Consider the following 24,204-nt stretch of genomic DNA (forward strand, 5'->3'; position numbering starts at 1 on the left):
CTGAAGCCATTTAAATACTCGACGTTTCAAACATTTTCGCAGAAATGCCTTTCGAACTATACCTCTTGCTAAACCTTGTCTCCTTGAATCTTTCAACCATTGTCAGGTGTTTATAATATTCCACGAGCTGCTGTGCTACGCAATTGAAATTGTTTTCTTTGTCGGTTCTAGTACCTCGTAAAGGACTCAGATCTCAACAATTACCAGAGATGTTCAATCTATCTCTGCAAGAATATCTAGCTTTCTTTTGACCATCCTTTACCCACTTAAACAAATATGTTACTATCCATTTTGTCGGTATTTGCTGGTAAAGGAACCTTTTCCAAATATAAAGTACTCGTTTCCTTCTTCAAGCATGTCCTGATTTTAAACTGCATGTGTCTAAATTATCTGCATGTTTAGCACCAAGCCTTTCACCCGCCCCATCATTTGTAATACCTCATAAGCTCCTTCTTTGGTACAAAAAAGTCTGTTTTTTAATTCTCAAGCTAATCGTCATGAAAAGGATGCAAGCCCTTGTACTAACGTATCACTATTAGCAGAGGTATCATTCTCTTCCTAGAAGCTGTCAAGGCGTGTAATATACCTACTTTTTCCTATCCTCCTCCACATAACTTTTCACTCCTCTTTAGCTACTGAGATAAAAAGACATGCTTTATCTAGTGTATGCCTCCTCCAGCTCCTGTAGTCCCTTTCCACTTTTTGGATATGGCGGACTGATTCATAAATTATCTTTCTATTCCATTCTCTTCAATGTTGGTGTATGACTCTAACATAGGTGAAATTTGTCAGTTTTAGGAAATAGTAATAAAATAGTAATAATATAATATAATATAACATAATATATAATATATATAATATAATATAATATAATATAATATAATATAATATAATATAATATAATATAATATACATAACATAATATAATGTTTCTCTAAGATCAAAATAGTTTTAGAAAAAGTCTCTGTAAAATTTCAGCACCAACAATAAGATCTCGTTAGACATTAGTTGTCCTTACCTCAAAGTTCGTTTCCTTTTCTTTTTATTTTGCGTTATACCACTCCCGTCTCGGATGCGGGAGGTCGTGGGTTCGATACCCAGCCGAGTCATACCAAAGACATACAAAAAATTGTACTAACAGCTGCCTCGCTTGGCGCTAAGCATTATGATGTTAGTGTTAGGACTGGTCGGCCTGGAGTCAGCATAATGTGACTGGGTTGGGCATCATCCTACGTCTGTGGCATGATGTTCCAGTCCTAGATATCACAATCAACTGCCACACTGCAGACATCGTAGCAATATGACTGAAAACTTGTTAAAGCTACGTTAAAAATCCAAATCACACACACACACTTTGGCGTTATATATCTTGTATTCCCAACTTCACAACTGTTGCCAGACAGACAATATAATTTTACCTTTATTTCCCAGCCAGTACTTGTGTGTGTGTGCGTGTGTGTGAGTGTGTCGTCCCTTTTATATATTTTGCATATAACAACGACATTATTTCCCATCTTTTTAATTGTTAATCAAATATTACCAAGTTGACAGCATAGTGATACTTGGATTGCTAGCACAAACGATATCAAGGTTGTTATTACATCTGTAGACATATACATAACATATATACACCTGGGTTAACCATTGTAATATTCTCTTTCATTAATTTGTAGTGCAACCTATCTCTGACGAAAAACGAAACGAATTACGTGAATTGGAACGTGATATTGCTTGCACGCTTATTACTAGCGAGCAAGTGGATCTAGAAAGTATTGACAATGGAGTAAAAGCAATAACACTGCGGTGAGTTTAGATATTACTATTATATCCAAATCAAATTTAAAGATAGAAAAGTACAAATACATTTAGTACAATATCTCATAATGTAAATGTCATTGTAATTAGCCTAAATACCTTTACTCTCCAGTCATGGAAATATCAAACTTTGTGAAAATCTTCACTAGTGCAAAATGATTGGGGACACCAAGTACGTTTCTTGAAGTCAACGAAAACTAAAGCAATCAGATTTGACTATGAACTAAGGAACGTTTCATCAATCATATAAACTTGTGTTTGAATAGATGAATATTTGACCGTGAGGCCGTTGAGCTTACCTGTCACATTGTCAGAGAGTGAAGAGTTCTTACTGAAGCGAAAAGATTGTGTTTAGAGGTCCAAATGGGAAGGATGTGTGCACGAAAGCCAAACAATATTTATTTCAGTTACGGATAAGCAAATGTGTCACATAAGTCTACATAAAATGACTGGAAATTTAAACTTGAATAAAGGTAAATAGGCAATAAAGATGACAGACGACATGTTCCGCAACGTACTAGTTTTCAGTGGGATATAACTCGATACTAGATGTAGAACATCCACATTCTAAATAAAGTAAATTAACGTATTTTATGTTTTTTAATTTGCGTGAAAGTTATTAGTATAGTTTGTTTTTTTCCTTTTCCACTAAATTAAACTTTTCGTTGATATTTATTTTATGAAAATGCACTTAGAATCTCCGATGTGCAAGTTTCAAAATGAAACGTCATTTCATTTTATATCAAGATGATTTTCCCATTCCCCATCTAATTTAGATGTAGTTGATTAATTTTTTATAGGGAATATCATTAAAGACTAGAGTGCTCCCTAATTAGGTTCATGAACAAGTCCACGTGATAATTACATATTTAAAGCATTTGTCGTTGTTTGGGAGATGTAATGTCAATCATTTGTAAAGCTCCCTTAAAACAAAATATGGATTATCGTTTCGATTTTCAGAAGAATATATATATATATATATATATATATATATATATATATATATAATGTTGGCAATGTATTCTGTTTTTTATAAACATGCTTTACATCATAAAAAAAATATTGACGTTAATACGTTCTCTGATCAGTGATTTCAGTACGTTATTATAGTATTGGATCACGTTTGTATAAATATATATTTAGGTAAGAGATTTGATCACTGGGCTGTATACAATTAATTTTGTTATTGTTTGAATCAAACAGGTTCAGCAATAATATATATTCCACAGACTGTGTACCTGTACAGTCTATACATAAAATTAAAGTATGTTGTTTTTATCATTCCAATGCAGTGCACATGATACCAGTGAAAGTTTGTAACTACAAGAAACAAACTGACATGGTTTTTCGACAAGAGAAATAAAATAGTAATGTAAACATCAACTAGTATTTGTTCATGAAAATGTTTTGTAGGTGCTTTTCCCTGGCAATCAAGTTTATAACACAACCTAGATTACCTAACTAAATAACTTAAATCAATCATTGCACCCGCCAGATGCAACGATAAACTGACATACATGTTATTCGTGACATAAATAACTCATTAAACAAAGATTTGCAAGTTTTAGATACAGTAATATCGATAAAACAAGAAACCAAAATAATACCTACGTAATAATAACTAGAGAATCTATTCACCTAGAGAGATCAAGAAACATTTTAGGGAAAAAAGATAAAGACCACTGATAAATAAGTCAAGCCTGTACTCTTCCAGCTACAGTGAAATAAGAATGAGATGATCACTTAGAGATTATCAGCACTATGTGAATTTTCAAAACTTTTCAACAAACAATATAAACCTTTGAACTGACAATGTGTGACAGTGATTGCTAATTTTTCAAAACTTGTATGTTTAATAACATATTTGTAAAACTATGTCCCTTCAGTTGCCGTTTGTGTCAATAACAATAGACTCATTAATTGTCTGCAGGATGCCTACTACAAATAACGAAAGCAATAGCTGGACATAACTTTTTACCTTACATTTGATATATATGCATTCATAACAATCTGCACTTTGTGTAAAACCCTATATAGTATGCGTATTGAGGGGTATATATATTTTTACTTACGTTACCCACGGTAACATAAGACATTGTTCACTTTAATAAACAAAACGAAGTAAAAGATGTGCCGTGTTGAACAGGACATAAGAGCCCGGACCATGACATGTTCTTCTTCATGTGCAGGTTTAAATTACCGTGACATCGATAAAGCACAGAAGAATATGGACTTTTCTTACAATAACTATAGGGTTAACTGATTCAAAGAAAGTATATAACTGTATTACATCCACAAACATTGTACAGGACAATGCCCACCATGATACAATTAAATGACTCAACATGATCTTATGGTACTTATCAACATTATGTGAGTGATCTCAACAGATTGATAAGCAAACAACCTGTGTGCTGACTAAGCGTAATTGGTTGCTAACCTTTAAAGATAGAATAGTTGATCATAATAGCAAAATATCGACTTTTAATGAATGTTGCACTACAATTGTTGATTGTGTCATTTATATAAAAATAGTGTACCCACTGCAGTTTACTTTATATCTAGTAAATAAACTCGGCTTCCCCTTTCTTGATGTGCTTCTCAACAAATTATACTCAAGACGTGTGGATACAAAAATTACATTAAGGTTCGTAGTATTTATATGTATGTTTTAAAGTCATTCATTTTGGAAACAAAATGTACATCTTTTCTGATCATAAATTGCAGGGTGGTTCTCAAGCCAGCGTATTTTGCATGGTAAAATCAATCCAGGCATATATGCTATGTGAAAAAATTAGAGGTGGTCATTTCTATCAGATGTCGCTCAAAAATATATTTTACCGAGATAATGTTATTTAGATTAATTTTACCTTGACTATTATTATTATTATTATTATTATTATTATTATTATTATTATTATTATTATTATTAAATGAAACCATCAGACTGGACCAGCTCGTGAGCAAAGTTGATGAACTGCAAGAGCAGCAGTATGCAGGAACTGCAGCTGTTGAGGATGTTCGATATCGCCCTATTCAGGCTGATAACCGGTCTGAACGAGAATCCAGCACTGTTGTTGAATATGGTTCAGTACATTTAGACAAAAGGATGGAGGATATAGAGAAAAAGGTGAGCAAAAGAATTAACGTGTCTTTTTAATTTAGAAAAACTTGAATTTATTTTCTAACCAGATAACCTAATCCTTAATATATTTGTAGAATACCTTTACCTTACAAATCCAGTTGCCGAATTGTTTTGGCTGGTTCTAACAGACAAAATAATTAAGATATAGTTGCAAAGGTGTAAGTCACGTGAGAATGGCATTCCTTTAGATGGACATGCACATTCCATGCCTCGTACTACCGAAAACGTTAATTCCACTTCTAAGCATTTGCAATTATCATATTGTAGAAGCAGCAAAGATCAATTATGCTAATACTGCTGAATTTTTAATACAAATTCGCAGCATTTTCATTAAAAGACAAATAATATTTGATCTTTACCAAATTCTCTCATGCTGAAGGCTCCGCTAAGAGTGAAGTAACAATTTGCGATATTGGTGATGGTTAAATTACAACCAAATATCGTTATATATGGCATTTGTTAATATTTATGACCTAAAGAGAGATGTTGAGTCCGGTTCTTCTGATAAAATGTTCTGTCAACCAGCTGTTAGATTTTACACTTATTATAACATCTTCAATTTTTTTAAAGCATTTTGTTTTCTCTTGGGATTCTTTTACAGAGGGGTTTTTGTATTGCAATTTTGGATAAACTACGACAGAAGCGAACACATGTGGATATTTGATGGATTAATAAATTACCTAACGATTTCTAAAAGTTTCATACTGTTTTAAATGTAGGATGACGTTTTGGAGATGCAATGCCAACTGCTGGGGCAAATATGCTTACCAAAATCAATCTCATTATGAGACCTCCTATAATTCCTACACATTCCTATATACAAGACAAAGATTGCAGTTGCTGTTGCAGCAAATATCACGATGTTTGCCGCAGAAATTACAACTTAAGTCATATTTTTTCCAGACTACGAGTTTTATGAAAACCTTCGCATTGTATAACTAGAATGTCTTAAACCTTTACAAACATTATGTGCTGCCAAAATATGTACAATGGTATTAAAGAGAATGAAAGTAGATTTAAAAAACATGTAATTTTAACAGCCATAACAGCCTATTTTTGTTTGAGTTGCCATCCTCATATCAACATATCTGCAGAAATGGTCTGTACTGTGCCACTCACATTTGGGATATATACCTAACCCATGCCTACGTCATGAACGGTGAACCTAAATTGTTGTTGAATATTCTGCCAATACAATGTTCTGTGAAGTAGATCACAAACGTTGTGTAAGAAAATTTAAATCTTTGACATCCGTGGTGAGTCATATATTTTCTCTATTTAAAGCTTTTAGCTGGGCGGCTTATAACTTCGGCTCATGAGCACCCGGCCACAATTTAGGTTTCTGTACTGCTTGATAATATTTGGATGTGGATCTAACTGAGACAAGATGGCTGCTAAAGAATAAGTATACAAATGATACGAGTATTTAAAGGAGACAAAAATAACATGAAATAAATGTTCTATGCTTACCAGAATGAATTAAATATTTTGTTGGTGGGCACGATATGCTACAGTCTCACACCAAGAATAGCTAGGATGGACGGAATAAAGTATCCACTAAGAGGACTGTTATCTACGATGTTGTTCATTATGAGCCCAACACAAACTCCTTCAACTACAAAATTTACACCTAAGCTAAAATCTAACAACAAAGTACTAAGAGCTTTGTAGAAAAATGATTTTGTTCTCACTTGGAAATTGTATTAATATCAGATACAAATCTTCCTATAAACCTGAGGAAGATGTTAGCAAACTCGTCCATGCCATGTTTACAAACAGTTGCATGACATCAGTGATTTCATATGGAGATAGGAAAACATCGCTTATTGGTGTGCGTCATTTATATTGCAAAAACATTAAAAATGTACTGACAAAATTAATGTCTCATCTGTATTTCGTTTTGATGAATCTAGCAACCAAAATGAAAAAGAAACAAATGCAAATTCGTGTGAGAAGCTGTGAAGTCGATAGAGAATCGTCATAACCAGATAGCATGAATCAGATATCTGAAGGATTGCTACAACAGACTAGAAAATCACACATTTCAAATTGAACCCCCTAAATTCACAAATTAGTTTGGATAGAAAAGATGATAACTGAATCTTTTGTGAAATAATGTAGCGCAGAATATAAAAGGACTGTGGTTAGTCATTTACGAAAATCGGGTCAATCGGTCTATAGAGCCATCAAGCTCCACATCGGGTGAAATATCAATATAAAATGAAATGTTTTCTCGCCATTATTTGCATTTTCTATTTAATGATTCTCCATGTAAGTGGGACACGTGAAAGTGGCAGTATTGTCTTTGATGCCAATACATTTTGTCATTACTTATGGTTTCGAAAAGCGTCAGGCATGTTAAAGCACCCTTCAAATATGTACTTAAATGGTACAACATCTTAAAGTAAACAAATGATTTGAAACAGAACACGAAGCCGATTAACAAAGTCGAGAATGTCATACGTAGAGCAATACAAGAAACGCTAACTTGCTTAAATTTATATGGTGTTTTGTTCAAATGCGTCAGTAGTTCATACCTTCTTGCCAGATGATTTAGCTGACAGGGCACTTATTTATCTTCTAACCTTTCAGCAGTTTTGGCAAGAAATTCACCTGATAACATGGCAACTTCATATGTCTGACTGATTCACAGAGACTTATATTAGAATTAAAATAATTAGATTTACAAGAAAAATTACATTAGAAAAAGCATATACCAGATTCTAAGTCTTGATATGAAAAACTGTTTCAAGCAATAAAGCCATTAGTGGATGGCTGTCTGTATAGAAATATAATGTGAAAATATAAAAGGTCAACCTAAGAAGCATCTTTAATGTGGTCATATTCAACATGCTGAAAGAAAAAATAAATACACCAATTACAAGTGAACTTTCGGGATGAGATGCAGGATCAAAACATAGGTAAATATGATACCTGTTGAAAATTCCTCTTAACAGAGAATTGTGCAGTTGTTTAAAAATAATCTACATTTCTCTTGTGAATATGTTTAGATACATTATATCGATTGAAATGTATTTTCCCTTAAAAGTCTTTGACAATTGCATAAATTTCTCTGACAACATATCGGTACGAACCATGGTCTTGCTAAGTGTATGGATTGTGCTCGTTTATTCTACTAACAACGATAGCACTATAAACCAATCGAGAAATCTTTACATTCTTAACAATCGCAGTTTATGTGCAACAAACATGTGCGAGAAGGATTTTATATCTTTGAACTTCTGTTTTATATGTCTGTACAGAAAGAAACATATGTAACATATGTTTTGTATCATCAAAGACTACCAAAATCTGTCATTATATTAAAGTTGTATTTCGTTTACTTTCAGTTTTAAATCCATTTTCAGACAATTTCCATTTATATTTCATCGCTTTTCACAAAGATTGTTTATGGTCTCAAAATGAATTGAGATTGCTTCTTGCGCTATTGGTTTTCACTTTTGCGTGATTAAAACAACATAGAAATGCATTTACTAAAGATAGCTTTAATGGGAAAGAAACCTATATAACACTTGCATATTTAAATGATACAACTTTAATGAAATAGCAACTGTCAGCATTATCTTCATGAGAGGTATATTATGACCATACAAGGCTTTATTAAACACACGTATACATACAGGTCAATCAGCCATGTCAGGGTGTCCACTGACAGTGGAACATATTTTGTGTGTATAATATCACTTCCAGCCAATGAGGCAGATGTTGTTTAATTTAATTCATTTAAGAATCTTAGGATGACTTAGCACGAAATTTTGTTTAGTAAATATAGTAAATAATGTCACCAAATATTGTAAGGGTGTGTATTCTTACCTTAAGATTTTAGTTGTATTGTATGTTATATCCAACGGAGATGGGCAATTACTCAACTGGGTAAGGTGACCTCTCTTTTGATAGCCAATACTGGAAATGGTATGTCAGCTGCTCTAGTACCTCATGCAATCCAGTTCGAGTACTGTCTTTATTAATTTCAATGACACCAAGACTGCTTACAGTGAATTATTCACAGCATACTCATTCCTAGACCAAAGATGCAGAATATATCCAGATTTTGGTTGCATCACTTCCAATCCTAAGCCCCTCATGAAACAGTGAAACTGCATCAGATGACAAAATCAATGTCCCTGGGTACTGACCTGTGAAGGCACCATGAATCATAAACTGGATATTAACATGACTGGTCATAGCTGTATCATATATCAGTACTGGCTTTATCTATTTACATTTCCTTAGACAATTGTTGCATATATCAGACATTGTCTGGTTATCAAAGACAATGTCAACTATCAGACAATAACACTTCATAATATGAACAGCTACATACCATCGTTTATCATATACGATTACTGTTTCTCCACACCATTCGTTGTTTGAATCCCAAGAGGATTCTTTGTTACCCATACCCATAACTTTGAAGGCATACATTTATTACCCACTTCCTTTTCCAAGCGTACAGGAAAGACTCTGTCTTATGCGTATGAGTTTAGGAAAACTTCTGAATTCTGCTTTCAGTTGTTTTTGTCCTGCTGCTACATCATTCATCACCTATACAATTTCTGTATTTGCTGACATCGTAACCAAGACAACTGATCTTTATATCAAACAATCATAGTCTTGTCCAGTCCCTAACATCTTGTACTTCTTAAAAGGACAAATTCAATATCTGCAGATCAACAGGCATTTCCACTCACGATGATAAATCCATCTACCTTAAATCCAACTCTTCTTCAAAACTCACAATCACTAGAGTAATTTGCGTAATCAGACATATTACAGATTGGGAGTGTTAACGTCTCATTTATATGGACAGGAAAGAGTAACAAGCATGGACGGAATAAACTATCCATTTGCAACATATCTATTTGCTCTTCCTTGACCTGTCACCCTACTTGTATGTGAGCAAGATAAGCAACGCCTCAGTCCCACTGAGGAGACCCTTGCTGACAGACACTTATAAGAGATATAATCATATTCTCAACAGGACATCTCACAAGTCATACTCCAATTGTATTGCTGCCTCATTTAATCTGTCATATCGTGAGACAGGCATTTATATTCCTAACCTGCATTACATGTGATAGTTGGAAAGAAGATTTTTTTTTATTCCCTTAACTCTGTTATGATATACGCATGTAACCTTTAATGTGTATAAACAATCCTGCTTAAATCGTATGCGAACCTATCGGCAGTTAGTTTATACAACTGAATGATATACATACATTTATGGGTTATGATTTTCAGAGATGAACAGCCACCATTTCACAGATTACTAAGCTGGATGACAACAGTCAGGGTGATGTGTTATGTAATCTGAATACTGCTGTGGAAACATACATCAGATTTATTAGCGTAGGCAAAGTGCACTAATTGTAGGTTATGAAAGTGAACGATGTTGTTGTTCTTGTTGTAGTGGGGTTTAACGCTATTTTTCAGCAAACGATAGGCTATGCATGGCATCCAGTATTAATGGTGGATGGAAAACCCTGGAAAACCCCGGAAATAACCACCGACCCACGAGAAGCTACTGGCAGGCTTTCTCACATACTCACATTGGCCGAACCCTAGACTCAAACCTACGCAGAGGTGAGATGGCAGTGATTCATAACGGAGAGCGCTTTAGACCACTCTGCTACTCGAGGCCCCAACCTATTTAAAGTAACGTAAGCCAAAAATATGTATGATGAAGAACATAGTTTATTAATCATCATTGCCTTGAATGAGAATGTTTAAGGAGTATTGTTAAAGAATATTGTCAAATTTCTGAGCAGCAGCATTGTGTCTTAAAGGTATTATTTTACTTCATGTATAAATAAGTAGACATGACTATCTTGGTAGGTAGATTAATGTAAAGGCGTGATTAAGATTGTATGGTCATCTGCGAAAATGCAGCTCTTATTCAGTCTATGTCAAGTGTAAAGAAAGCATTACTCCGTAAAGCTATATTTCAGAATTCCTGCAAGCACCGTATGTGAAGTAAATGACGTACGTCGATATAACAACTCCTCGCGGCATCATGGCAATACATGAATGTCGATCTATATCCCCAATGTAAATAATATATTCAAACAATCATTTTTTAAAATTTCGTTGAATAGCGAAGTCTGCTATTTTCAGCTTTGTATCGCTTTTTGCACACACACGTAACGATCTTGTGTCACCCAAAACGAAACAAAATGCCTATCCCTCATGATGGATTTGATAACTAGATTGACAAAACCAGCACTATTTTGGGTCAGGTGTAAAACCATGCCGTGAAGAAAGTTTCTCATCTACCTTCCGGGAAACCAACATTTGATACGTTGAGTTGCTGTTGTATTTTTTCAACGTACGTACAATAATACAGGTGCACATATATCATTGTATATGCTTAGGAAAATGTAACAAGATCTTTTGGGTAGTTTGAATAACAGTCACGTTTATTCTCAAAGAGTGCAAATATGAACACAAGCGCCGCTCTGGTTACCTTCAAACGCCAGCTGAACTACTGAGATTATCACAAACTATATAAAATTAAAGGCCTCGACTGCGGGAGGTCGCATGTTCGAACCCCAGGAGAATCAAACCAAATATTTATAAAACGGTACTAACAGCTGCCTCGCTAGGCCCTCAGCATTACGAGCTGAATGGTATGACCAGTCGGCCTGGTGTCTGGATCATGTGACTGGGTGGTTCATCATGATACATGTCTAGCCATCAATATAAACTGCCACACGGAAGACATCGTAGCGATATGACTAAAACAATGTTCACGGTATGTTAAAAACCCAAATCACACACACGTCAAATTTAAACTATAATGCACTGTACAATAGATTTTATAGAAATACAGTTTATGTGCGTGTGATTTAATAACTGATGTGTTAACAGTTCTCGGTGAAACATGTAGGTGTATAGGGATGTTGATAATATTTAAAAATGCTAAGACTGCCAACTAGTGCTTGTTCGTGCTATGTTAAATGTTTCAAAGAAAGCAGATATATCATTTAATTCATATTTGAACATCCGTTCGTTTTTGTAGGCTTCGTTGATTTTCAAGTGGATGTCGTCGAATTTGTGCAGAATTGATCACTCATTTCCTTAAGACTTCACGTCACACCTTTTATAATTCATTGATAAATACAATCCAGTCAGGTTATTTGGCAGTGATGAATATCTCTGCTGCTCAAGCATTTTATTCATAAGACAGAAAAATCGTTTTTGTCAACAAGTGTGCTATTCCCCATAGCAAGTGATTAGCAAGTAATACCCACATATATACTGAAAAACCTCAAGAATTTAAGGTATAGCTGAACCTACAAGATGTGTACCTTCATATTTACATAAGCAGGTCTTCCTAATAAGTCATCGGGTTAATTTCAAGGACCTCAAATATCAATAATGTTAATATGAGTCCCACTTGTGTCCATTAGGCTTACATACAAAGTCATGTAAAACGGCACACCTTCTAACACATGCAATTAAGTAAATATTATCAAAGAAATATATTTTAGCCCTAAATTTGGATTATCTTGTCAGCAGTTTTCAAACACACGGAGAGAAGTATATGTTGAAGACAACGCAGTCATGGAATGTTTCAAATATAATTGACTTCTATACAAGTGTTTTGGAAACTCTAGAGTTTTGCTATTGTAGTATTTATATTTCCTGGAATGTGTATGTCTGTTTATATTTTAAATATATCGGACTTCCACTCAGATCACAAATCTTAAATAATTTGCAGACAAAAACAAAAATGGAAAGAATTACTCACACACACTATTAACACACAAAAAAGAAATTTATTATAAAAGCAGGGTGAAAAAATATTTTCCTGAATTAAATGGTAAAAAAAGTCTTTTTTTGTTTAGTTACAATGGATCGTTGACACACTTAAAAAACATCAACCGGAAAATGAGCAGGCCAGTCCTGAGGAAACTGATGAAAGAGTCGAGGGTATTGTTCTCTATTAATATTCGTTCATAGTATTGGTTGTATTATTATAATTATTTTTGTTATCAAATGTATGATAAATGCTTAAAATATTTGAAAAGCATTTAAATTAAAATTCATCGGTTAGATATCTGTAGCTTACATGTTCTAATTTACATAAATAATGTTATTTTACAAACACAGATTCTTCGTGTTTCGTTATATGATGTTTCCTTGTTACCTTCCAGAACTGCTATTGTACTTCAGCCGACATCATTATGCAGTCACATTGGCAATCTGGCTTGATTTTTTGATGTATTCGTAAAGTCAAAATCGTCTGCTACCTTTCTATTGATTTAATTGCACAATGTTTTATATATCTCAGTGACAAACTAAATCATTATGTTTATAATTTTGGCATATGTCAATTGTGTGCACACTTTATAAATATTTGGAAAATAATTACAATGGATGTTTTGCACCTTTAGTGTGAGGTATTGCGGTAAGAAAGTCATATTTTATATCCATGGAATAGGAGAAAGACAAATAACCATTCGTATTGATGTATAATAAATAATACCACACTCACATAAAAATGTTCAGTGCAACCTTTCTAACGTTCACAAGCAGATCAGATATAATCTTGAACTAGTGAACATTTATGTGACATATGAACTATGCCATTATTGTCAAGTTTAATTACTTGATTTTTATGAAACTGTTTTATAGTGATATGATATGTTGCTTTCATCATTACATAGTTCCATTCGTTACAAATATATGCTTAATCACATGATGTCAATAAATAACGAACGACAATATTAATAGAAACTCAAGTGAAAGCTTTGATTTTAAAAATTACTGGCATGCTTTAACGTTCATATTCTTTAGACATTAACATTTGACTCAGCTTATCGAATTTTGTGACTTAAAACTTGCATATCGAACCAACGTTTCTCCAATTGCATGATACCGTCGCTGGCATCCGTGCTGTATCAACGTATTTCCGTTTGTAGCGATGTTAGGAGATAAATCAAATATCTTGTGTATATCAATTATTTCAGTAGTTTCTGCCGTAGCTGACCCCTCTCAGGCATTCTTTGTTTGCAAAACAGGGGAAGTAACTCAAATATCTTCTGCCGTGCTTGCTTATTAGTAGTTGTCTTTCCCAAACATGTTTCCTTTAATTGAATTGACATCAATTAAAATATGGTAATAACTGATGCACTATTACTTCACTTAATACACAACTAAATGCTTGCAGCATATGCATGTAACATACATTGCTAAAATTTAGCTTATATTGGATTATTACAAAGATTAAATGTGAAGTATGTAGATTTTGTTTAAAATCCCCTGTCGTAGTTCTTCGTGGACTAAAAGTGATATACTGTAAATGCAACATTTGGAAATACTGGTACATGTAGTCCACTTTAGTACAACTATTCAGTCTAGTGTATTATTTCTAGTCATGCCTATAAACTGTTTCTCAGTGTTGTGATTAAAGCTTCCAACGCGTTTTTGATCACATACATTAAATGATGTCGCATGTTTCTACTATTGATATGCTGCAACTATGTTATCGTCAATAATTTCCATTTAATCATTTATCACAGCCTTTAAATCCTTAGCGTTATCTGCAAGATCATATATCTCCAGTTACATTTTCAGTGATTAAACTATTTAGAAAAAAAAAATTGCAGATATTGATTAATTCGTTATCCCAAATAAATTGGCTTACTTGACGCATAGTTAAAGCTTGAGGTAATTTTGAACAATGAAACTTTTCTCACATCGCCAAGGCTGATACTGTGAAAAGTGCTGATGATTTTGTGAAGTAGTCAAATTGTCGGAACAAAGGTCACAAGATTCCAAATGGTATGGACCCCATTTTGTATAATGTGTTTATGCTTTGTTGCCACTGCTAACACAGACAATTTCTAATGTTGTGATAAAAGGCATGATCGCATAGCATGGAGTAGATACTTATGTGTGAGTGATCAGTTAAAGGAAAATGCTTTGTAAATGACTGTTCCCTGGACTTCTGTACCATAGCTACCGATTTTCTTACTGAATTTGTTTATGTGTATTTTATTTTTATTTGTCGATACAAGTAATAACTTTGAAATATTTTTATTGTACTCTGTGCACTATTGTTTAATAACTGTTGGTGGCAGCTAAATAAATGTGTTAATAATATCTACACATTTTAAGTGAATATTATACAGATATATTAAATTAATGTACAGTGTAACATTTATTTCCAGGCTAGTGTTCCAGTTTCCTGACAGCATGTTTAACTACTTCACCCAATACTCCATTGTGCTCATATAACTTACTTTCTGACGTCGGTGGCTAAAATGAAGTTGGATGGCGCCTTCTAAAGATACTAAATCCAAAATTCTATGGTTTTCTCAATCAAGAGCTTTATAGAAAAACGGTCGGTTTCTTATGCACCATTGACTAGAATGAAAGCTGATTATTGCTTTACAAGGAATCGTCAAATCAAGTATTGCTAGTTACCATATATACATTGACTAAGCGAGACTGTCAATAAAATTCAGGTGTAGATTATATTAGGCATAGAAGATTACCATATTGTTTTCATTTTTTTTATACCCACATGTATTGGAGTGGTAAAATAGTAATTTTCCGTCTGTCTCCATAATGCACAAACTACCAAAGGCACTTAAAACATTGTTTGTCCACAAGCAAGTTGCATAAGGTTCCTTTTATAATTTCACAATCTTCTAGTGACCCTGAATTCAAAGTATTGCATAAGTTGTTTTGCATTAGAAAACGTTTCTTTATTGGTCTTTACTTTAACTGGGGACTTCTTGATGGCGAGTGAACACATACTGTCGTAGGAAAATAAAATACAGTATTGTAAGTTCAATAACAGAGTGCATTTTTTCACCATTGCTTTTTATGAAATAATATAAACTTTAAAGGTATGTTAGAACATTATTGTATTGAATAGGTAGATGAGGACTGCGGTTTTCCATTACAAGGAATCCGTAAATCAAGCATTGCTAGTGATAACCTATACATTGACTAAACGAGACCGACAATACCATTCAAGTGTAGATTATTTAGGACATATAAGATTACCATATTGTTTTCATTTTTCCACACCCATATGCATTGGAGTGGTAAAATAGTCATTTTCCATCTGTGTTCATAATGCACCATCTACCAAAGGCACTTAAAACATTGTTTGTCCACAAGCAAGGTGCATAAGGTTCCTTTTATAATTTCCCAATCTTCGAGTGACCCTGAATTCAAAGCGTACCATAAGTGATTTATACATTAAGAGCACTTAACCATAGGAAAATTGTTTGTATTGGTCTTTACTTTAACTGGGGTCCCCTTGATGGCGAGGGAACACATACTGTCATAGGAAAATAAAATACAGTATTGGAATTTTAATAACGGAGTGCATGTTTTCACCATTGCTGTTTATGAAATAAAATAAAGTTTAAAGTTATGTTAGAACATTATTTTATTAACCGGTAGATGAGGTTTGCGGTTTTCCATTTATTTATTTGCATTCAATTTCAATTATTGGATCTTATTTATCACTAACAAGTATGATTAAAAGCAATTATATTTAAATGTTTCGATTATGCATGGAATCTTAAAGTTATGTCTTTGTGAAGAAATTTTGTTTGGCATTGATAACTGCAAGGTATTTTTGTATTCACCCTTTTAAACAAGTATCATTTGTGTGGAGGTACAAAATACTTGTTTGTACGATTCATATTAGAGTTGATTTATTTGCTTCTGTCTGTAACGATTCCGCTCTTCAGTTATTATGTATTCCTGGGAACGGGCTATGCATAAGGTGAAGTTCTTTGCATTGGCAACAATCGCAGTTGAAAGATTGTTGGACCCCTGCATGAAGTTTTAAAGTACTGTGACTAATATTTATTGACATGTTGCAATTACGAAACTCCTGAACTACTAAGACAGACCGTTGATCAAAATAGCTTGACCTTGTCCAAAGTACAATAATTTTAACAGCTATTAAACTAAGTAAAATAAATGTTTGCCACAAGATGTAAAATGAACTTTTGAAAGTGCAAGACAGTAACTAAAGTACATAAAAAGTTTTAAAAGTTATTGGCTTACTTTTTCCAATTTACATTTGAGGTCGACGAATTAAATGGTCAAGTAGTGACAACAGTCTCTTGGAAGTGTACATCTGAAGTAAGGATAACCTGTAAAATCTATAACCCAAATTACTCCCATCCATCTTAAAATATACAAGTTGGAAGATGGGGGTTCGTCTTCATTATTTCAATAACCAAGATATCCAAGATAACCAGTGAAGTAAAAATTCTTTATCTTTCAAACTGTAACCCAATGCAAAGTACAACACTGTAGAGCGGAATAAATATATGTCTGAAGTTCATTTTGACGAATGTTTATTTTATAACTTTGATACACTATAATTTGACTTAAACTGTTTAAGTGTTTATAATTGAAGATAGACCCGTGTGAGATTAATGTTTTCAGTCCATGTAAATGTTCGTTAATTTCTTTAAAATTTGTACTACCAAGTTCTTCTCTCACAGATTTTGTTTTTTATTCAAAATATATTTATTGAAAAGTCATCAGTGGAAACGTAAATATTACATAATGTTTGTAAAATCTTTATCAGTTAGTTTCAGCTCATTTCAGTCCAGTTTTTCGCAAGGATGATTATTTATTATTATTATTATTATTAGTAGTAGTAGTAGTAGTAGTAGTAGTAGTAGTAGTAGTAGTAATAGTAGTAGTAGTAGTAGTAGTAGTATTGGTTGTGGTAGTGTTAACACAAATGTTCCAAATTGTAATTTTGTTTTAATTATGGTTACAAATTTTCAAGGTTTCAGAACACTAGGTTTATATTTAAGCGGTATTGATAATAGTGAGCCATGAGAAAATAATCAATTACATATTAGTACATTTAAAGATACGACTTCACTATAATGAGGGAAAACTCCAACGGGAGTTCAAAGTAAGAATGTTGGAACATTCAGGCTTATCCTGAGTCCCAATATATATGCCCAATTTAGTGTCCTAGATGCATATTAAGTATTCGATCTGACAGTTATTTGAGAATTCTGTACTTTGGCTTAAATTCACTATTGTAATTTTTAATGATAACATCCAAGTCCTTTTCTATGTATTCCGGACTTTTCCTTGTGTATATGCATAACGTAGTTACGGATCTGGTGAACTGGTACAATATTTAGGATAATTTTCAATTTGTAATGGCAAAATTAGTTATGTACCACTCTGAAATCCCAATTATAATGGCGTAATGTAATAGATGATTGGTTAGTATAGCATTAAAGATGGACAGTTGTTGATTTCCATTTGTGGTATTTTATGGTCTGCAACGATGTTTATTTATTCATTTTCTAAAGTTTGCAAGCAGCAACTCACTTGACATATAGCATACAGTAGTTTTATATATTCACTTCAGAGTGACTTTATGGGAAATATATTGCAGGCCTCACTAATGATAGTGTGGAAGAAAGTACTAGATAAGAAATCCATTTATGTCGCAAAAATATATGCAGTTGGAATTAAAAAATAAGTCGATTGACACCGAGAAGAAGTTAATGATCTATGAAACAATATTATTGGTACTAGTTGACAGTATAAAACATGCGACTACAATCACCAAGCTTTTAATTCAGATTTAATAGTGTCTACTGAAACAATATGTTCTAGAATATATTATTCAGTAGTTAGAATGTGATTATACTAACTAATAAGAGACTTGTACGAAAAGGACCTTTATTTGAAAGGACCAAACTATCTGGTTGTGGGGTGAGTAGGGTAGGGACAAAACCAGTTGGAATCCTTTTATGTGTGTTTCCTCTGGATTCGATTGAATGTTTAGGCAGCCCTGGAACACCTAGTCTAAGTATGCAATTTTTACTGTCACATATCTGAGAAATTAAAACGTGAATACGCGCATTCTGAATAATAAACTATCCCTTCCATCCTTAAGGTACACCATATGGTTACATGCGACATGCTGCAGCAATTTAAATGCAATTATGTGCTTAGAAGTTATTTCACTTCACCATAAACTGCCTATAGTGTTATGAGAAGATTCTTCAATTTGTGCTCATCCCAAATGACAAATAAAATGTATGACACTAGTGAAATAATTCTAGTATTTTGTTCAGCAAGGATTTTAAGAGACATACATTAAATAACTGTGTAAGTCATATTTGAAATTAGCACTTGTGTAATATGTTTGATTTTGATATAGAGTATGGCTGAAGTCCAATTTTACACCTTTACATGACAATTATTTTGACTCTAAATATAGCAAACATTCATATTTACTATCATAAATAATTAGGCAAACTGTATCAACAACCATCATATACTAAATTTATGTGTCAGGTCTGAATACGAAGTCTACTAAATTATACATGGGAAAGTAGATCAGTAAATGAACTGTATATGCAAGGTTCTAAATGAAAAAGGTTATTATGTTGAATAATAGGTACAAATTATAGTGATAGAAAAAAAAATATCAAATATAGCAAGTCTTCAGTGTAACTAGGTACAGAGCTAGAGTATTACTTATATGTGTCTGCGTTTGGCCCATGATATCTTCCTGTTGTCTGGATGTTGGGATATACGAATTTTGTATTCGCCGTACTAGTACATGATGGACATCTGAGAAGATTACTGGATGATTGCTTACTATTCCGAATATGGTATTGTGTAATTATGTTTTAATTTTAAGTCAGGTAAATGATTAAATCTGATGATCATGACAAATAAACTATTATTACATCTTATACTTTACATTCAGTATAGGCAGTGTATTGTTGTAACGACGTCAGTATATTAACATATCATGTTCTGTACATTTTAATGATTCAAATAACGCCATGGAATATTTCCGTCGTGTTTCTATCATTCATTGGCTGCCGTTGTAAGAATTTCCAGGCCCCCTATAATTATGAAGGTTATTAATGTAACAATACTTTGTGTGGTTGTTTCACGGTTTCGTTTGCTTTTGTTTTCGTATCTCACAGAGTGTGGACAAGTAGAGCTATTCTTAACTGGATTGTCCCATTTTCTGTCTTTATTCTGATATATTGAGACACTCCTATTATTTTTTTTGTTACTTGTTGCTTTTCCTAACCTTTTAGTGTATGCAGTAATGTGCTTTGACTTTGACATATGTTCAGTAGGTATAATAGTTTTCGTATGCGTAAACATGCATATATAATTTAGGATATGATATGTCTATATAAAGACAGCATTGTATGTAATGGTACAGAATAAATATACATGAAAGTTTAATGGGAGCAATATCATGAAAAAGCGTTCCAGATAACAATGTAGTCATACATGTTAATTTGTTCACAAGTTATTTGATCAGATGATGAAACCTGCCTTGCAATTATGTTAGTGTCGAACTGGAATATGACAAGGTTGCAAAACGTTTGAGTCAAATCCTGTTATATAATATGGTTAGCACTTCTAGTGCATTATGTGTTACAACGTTCGCAAATATTGAGAGTGAGTGACACAGCTTATCCTGCCCTTCTGGTCCTATGTACAACACTGTAAAGATGTGGGAGTTCAATTACCCAAATCAAGTATTTTTTTTAAATTTACATATGATTACTTTTGCCTTTTCTTTAGTTATACTAACATTTTTGTAATATTCAGTCAAAATGTAAGGCAGTTTGCTACATTTTTTCAAAGATGCTATGGAAATATATTTTCTTTCTTACATTTTTCAACTTTAAAAGCAATGGAAGTACACAATATTTTTATGTTTTTAAAAAAGGCTATGTATTACATATTTTGTTTTATGTTTCGAAGGGTACACGTTTGGCAGATTCTTTTGCACACACAATACTATAAATATGTTATGTTTGACTTGGAAACTAATTGGACTCTTCAAGCAAACTATTAGAGTGTTACGGTGAAATTATTTTCGTTGGATTTCATGAGCATGCATATTATACCTGTGAGACTTTGCTGTATTTATATGAACATATTAACATAAATTGCTTTAACCTTTCTACACATTTTAAGTCACAAATTGTAGCAAGAATTAACGTGCTTGAAAACAATAAATGAAACTGTTTTATTATCATAGTGCTTAACTATTAATAAGTACTATGATGAAATTCATGAAATCGTGACAGATTTGTACGCATTTAGTATTCTTTTTATCAGGATAGATGTCGCATGCTGATAGATGTAGTACTTGTTTAAAATGCTTAACATAAATAAGTCCAGTTTATGTTTTGTTATGACTTAATCTCATTTACAAAATGTTCTGCAAAAGAATTATGCACTTTTTCAAGGACAGTTGCACACATTCTTGACTGAGCTATAATGTTTAATACAAGCCAGCATAATAACACCCTGGTATCATCTTACTAACATATCTGTATCAAAGTCAAATAAAATGTCTTACTAAAAAATGAGTTTTCGGTTTGATACTAGTAATTGCTTATTTTAGTTTTAGTTAGAACACATGTATCGATTCAGCTACGTTCCATCTGTTAACCATGTTACATATGTGTCTATCCACTTCCACAGGGTAAAGTTTTAGACTTCACGAGCATAATGTTGTCAGAAGCACATATATAGCGACAACTCAGTGTGAACTATTTATAGATCAGTAAGAATGTGATGTAGCATGCGTGACTAAATGTTTAGATAGCAGGGATCGCTTTTTACTCAACAAAGTGAATCTCACAAAAGGGAGAGAAGGGAGGTGAGGAAGACACTCCAACCTCCTCATTTCTACATATTTAGATAGGATTATTTGCTCAATCACTAGGGTGCCAGTATCTAGCTTTGAATTAACATTGGGTATCATCCATTACTTGGCATTACCTGACCTTACATTTATTTAAAACCAACATTTACCATTGGTAATGTCTCTGTTTCTTCTCCTATCCCTTCAGTCTATCATCTTTGTCATATTACTGGAACGCATTGGTATTCACGCCATATATGTTGGTACCTAAAAAAGCAACGTAATTTAGGCAATCAAGATTTATCTTCGTGTCTCTTACTGCCCCTTCGGGACTGACCCTGGGGTAATAACTGAGAAAATGTTCATATTCTCACTCATAAACTATTATACACAGACTTGACATTACAAAAAAAAAGAAATAGTACAACAACCTTAGGTTCTTGAGTTTGTCCTTATTAAGACAACACCAGACCCTATATAGCATGAGTTTGTCGTCAGGTCATAACCTGTAATCCCTTGATATCTCCCATAATATGACCACATATACACTTTCGCTGAATAAAACGGCTAAGCCATTTATACAGCAAACATTGACACCTGTGTTTCTCGAAACAAAGTGTGGACATCCCATGGTTCATACTATAGAGCGTTTCCATAGCTCAACATTTTAAATTTGTATACACTTAGTATACAAGTAGAAAAGGGGATTCACTTATAGAAAATAATATAAATGGGCCGATGCAGCAAGGGCGATACAGTGGGACTCTCTGAAATATTAAGAATCTAATGTTATAGACGTATTTGTAGTAAAATAAAACTGGTATTTTCTTAACTTCCTATTTTCAAATACAATATTACAAAATTATTGCATTAGAGTATATATTTAACCAATTCGTACACACACCATTCCTTAAGAAACTGGTCAGCATAGCCACTAATCATCATGTACATTTTGCAAAATCTTCCAAACCTTTATCTAACAACCAGCTGATAAACGAGTTATACGATTATGGTACTATGGCTAAGTCCATTATAGGTTCTATGACAGGATCCACAATCAACGAATTTACACTGCATTTCATTCCTTCCTTTGCTTTTGTCGGAGAAAGGGCACGAGACTCAGATTATTTTAAGCATGTTGAAAGTTATAACATCCAATTAACTGTGACGAAAGACTTTAAAGCTATTTTATAAACTTTATTTACTATTGGAAGAATGTGTGTCTGTGATATCAGTTAAAATAAAAGAACATCAATAAATATATCCTGTAATAAAGGACTTAAATAACACATCTGTAATTTGTTACTGTCACAAAATATCATACAATGGTCAAACGCCTAGCTTCAATCGTGCTACTGTTATAGATTGATTTTGTAAAATAATAAACTCGTTAAAGCACGACTACTAGTTGACGCTAAAGACATCATTTTCATCATTGTGTGCCAGACCTGAATGATTGGGCACTGTATTCACATTGTTGTAAAACATAATTAAGGATGTATTTAAACGTTTGTTCTTATATGTACGAATCGAATGATGCAACTATATTCAAAGCATATATTCAAAGCTTACTAGTTGCAGGGCAAAATGTATGATATAATACTTGTAGAATGAGCACTGATACACCATTGTTCATGTAGTATATAATTATACATCTATACAACACAACGTTACACATCTTAGAGCGTCGAGTGGATCAATATTAAATATTGTCAGGAATACGAAAATTATTGCGAAAATGTAAACAGCAGACTGTGAACTTAACTGATTAAATACACAAAAAAGAGCCATGACTTGAATACATTTTGACATCCATAGCACACTTAAATGACTATATCGAAACATATTGGCTGTTCGGGTGGACACATACCGATGGCATGACAGCTTTATATTTGAACTGCCTGGAACATCTACTATCGTCACCATACCAGGATCATTTGTGACTTCTATAACTATTTATTAGTGTAGGTTTTCTATTCAACTGCATTCATTACATTCCCAGGATGTAGCCAAATAAAACATCATGTTCACTGAAAATATTCTATTGCAGGGTCTTGCATCTCCATGAATTGTGCATCATGTAAAGCAACCCTTATCGTATTACTAGCTTATAAGTCGAGCCAAGCTGCAATCAACAAAGATCCTGATTTGCCGTAGCATAATGGTCTTGTAGATCAATGTATATGATGTTTGTTCTACAGAATAACTCTTTGAGACTACACAGACCTGCATATATGATGTAATGCAGATTGACCCGACTTATAAGGGATTATAGTTTATATAAATGTCTTTTTCCCACTTTCTACCCAAGTGCATGCATCTTCTTCATTCTTTATCTTAGGATATCTAAAGTGTCGTTGGTTTACTACTCTAAGCAATAATAGAAAGGACGAACACATGTAAATATTTGTTATCAATGCCAACTGTGTTGAAAAAATTTAGCTATACTACACGCTCATGAATGAAAATATTTTACATACATACATACATACATACATACATACATACATACACACACACACACACACAAATACATACATACATACATACATACATACATACATACATA

The sequence above is a fragment of the Sinohyriopsis cumingii genome, chromosome 9 (assembly GCF_028554795.1).
Source record: "Sinohyriopsis cumingii isolate HCF-2022 chromosome 9, ASM2855479v2, whole genome shotgun sequence".
Taxonomy (NCBI): Eukaryota; Metazoa; Mollusca; class Bivalvia; order Unionida; family Unionidae; genus Sinohyriopsis; species Sinohyriopsis cumingii.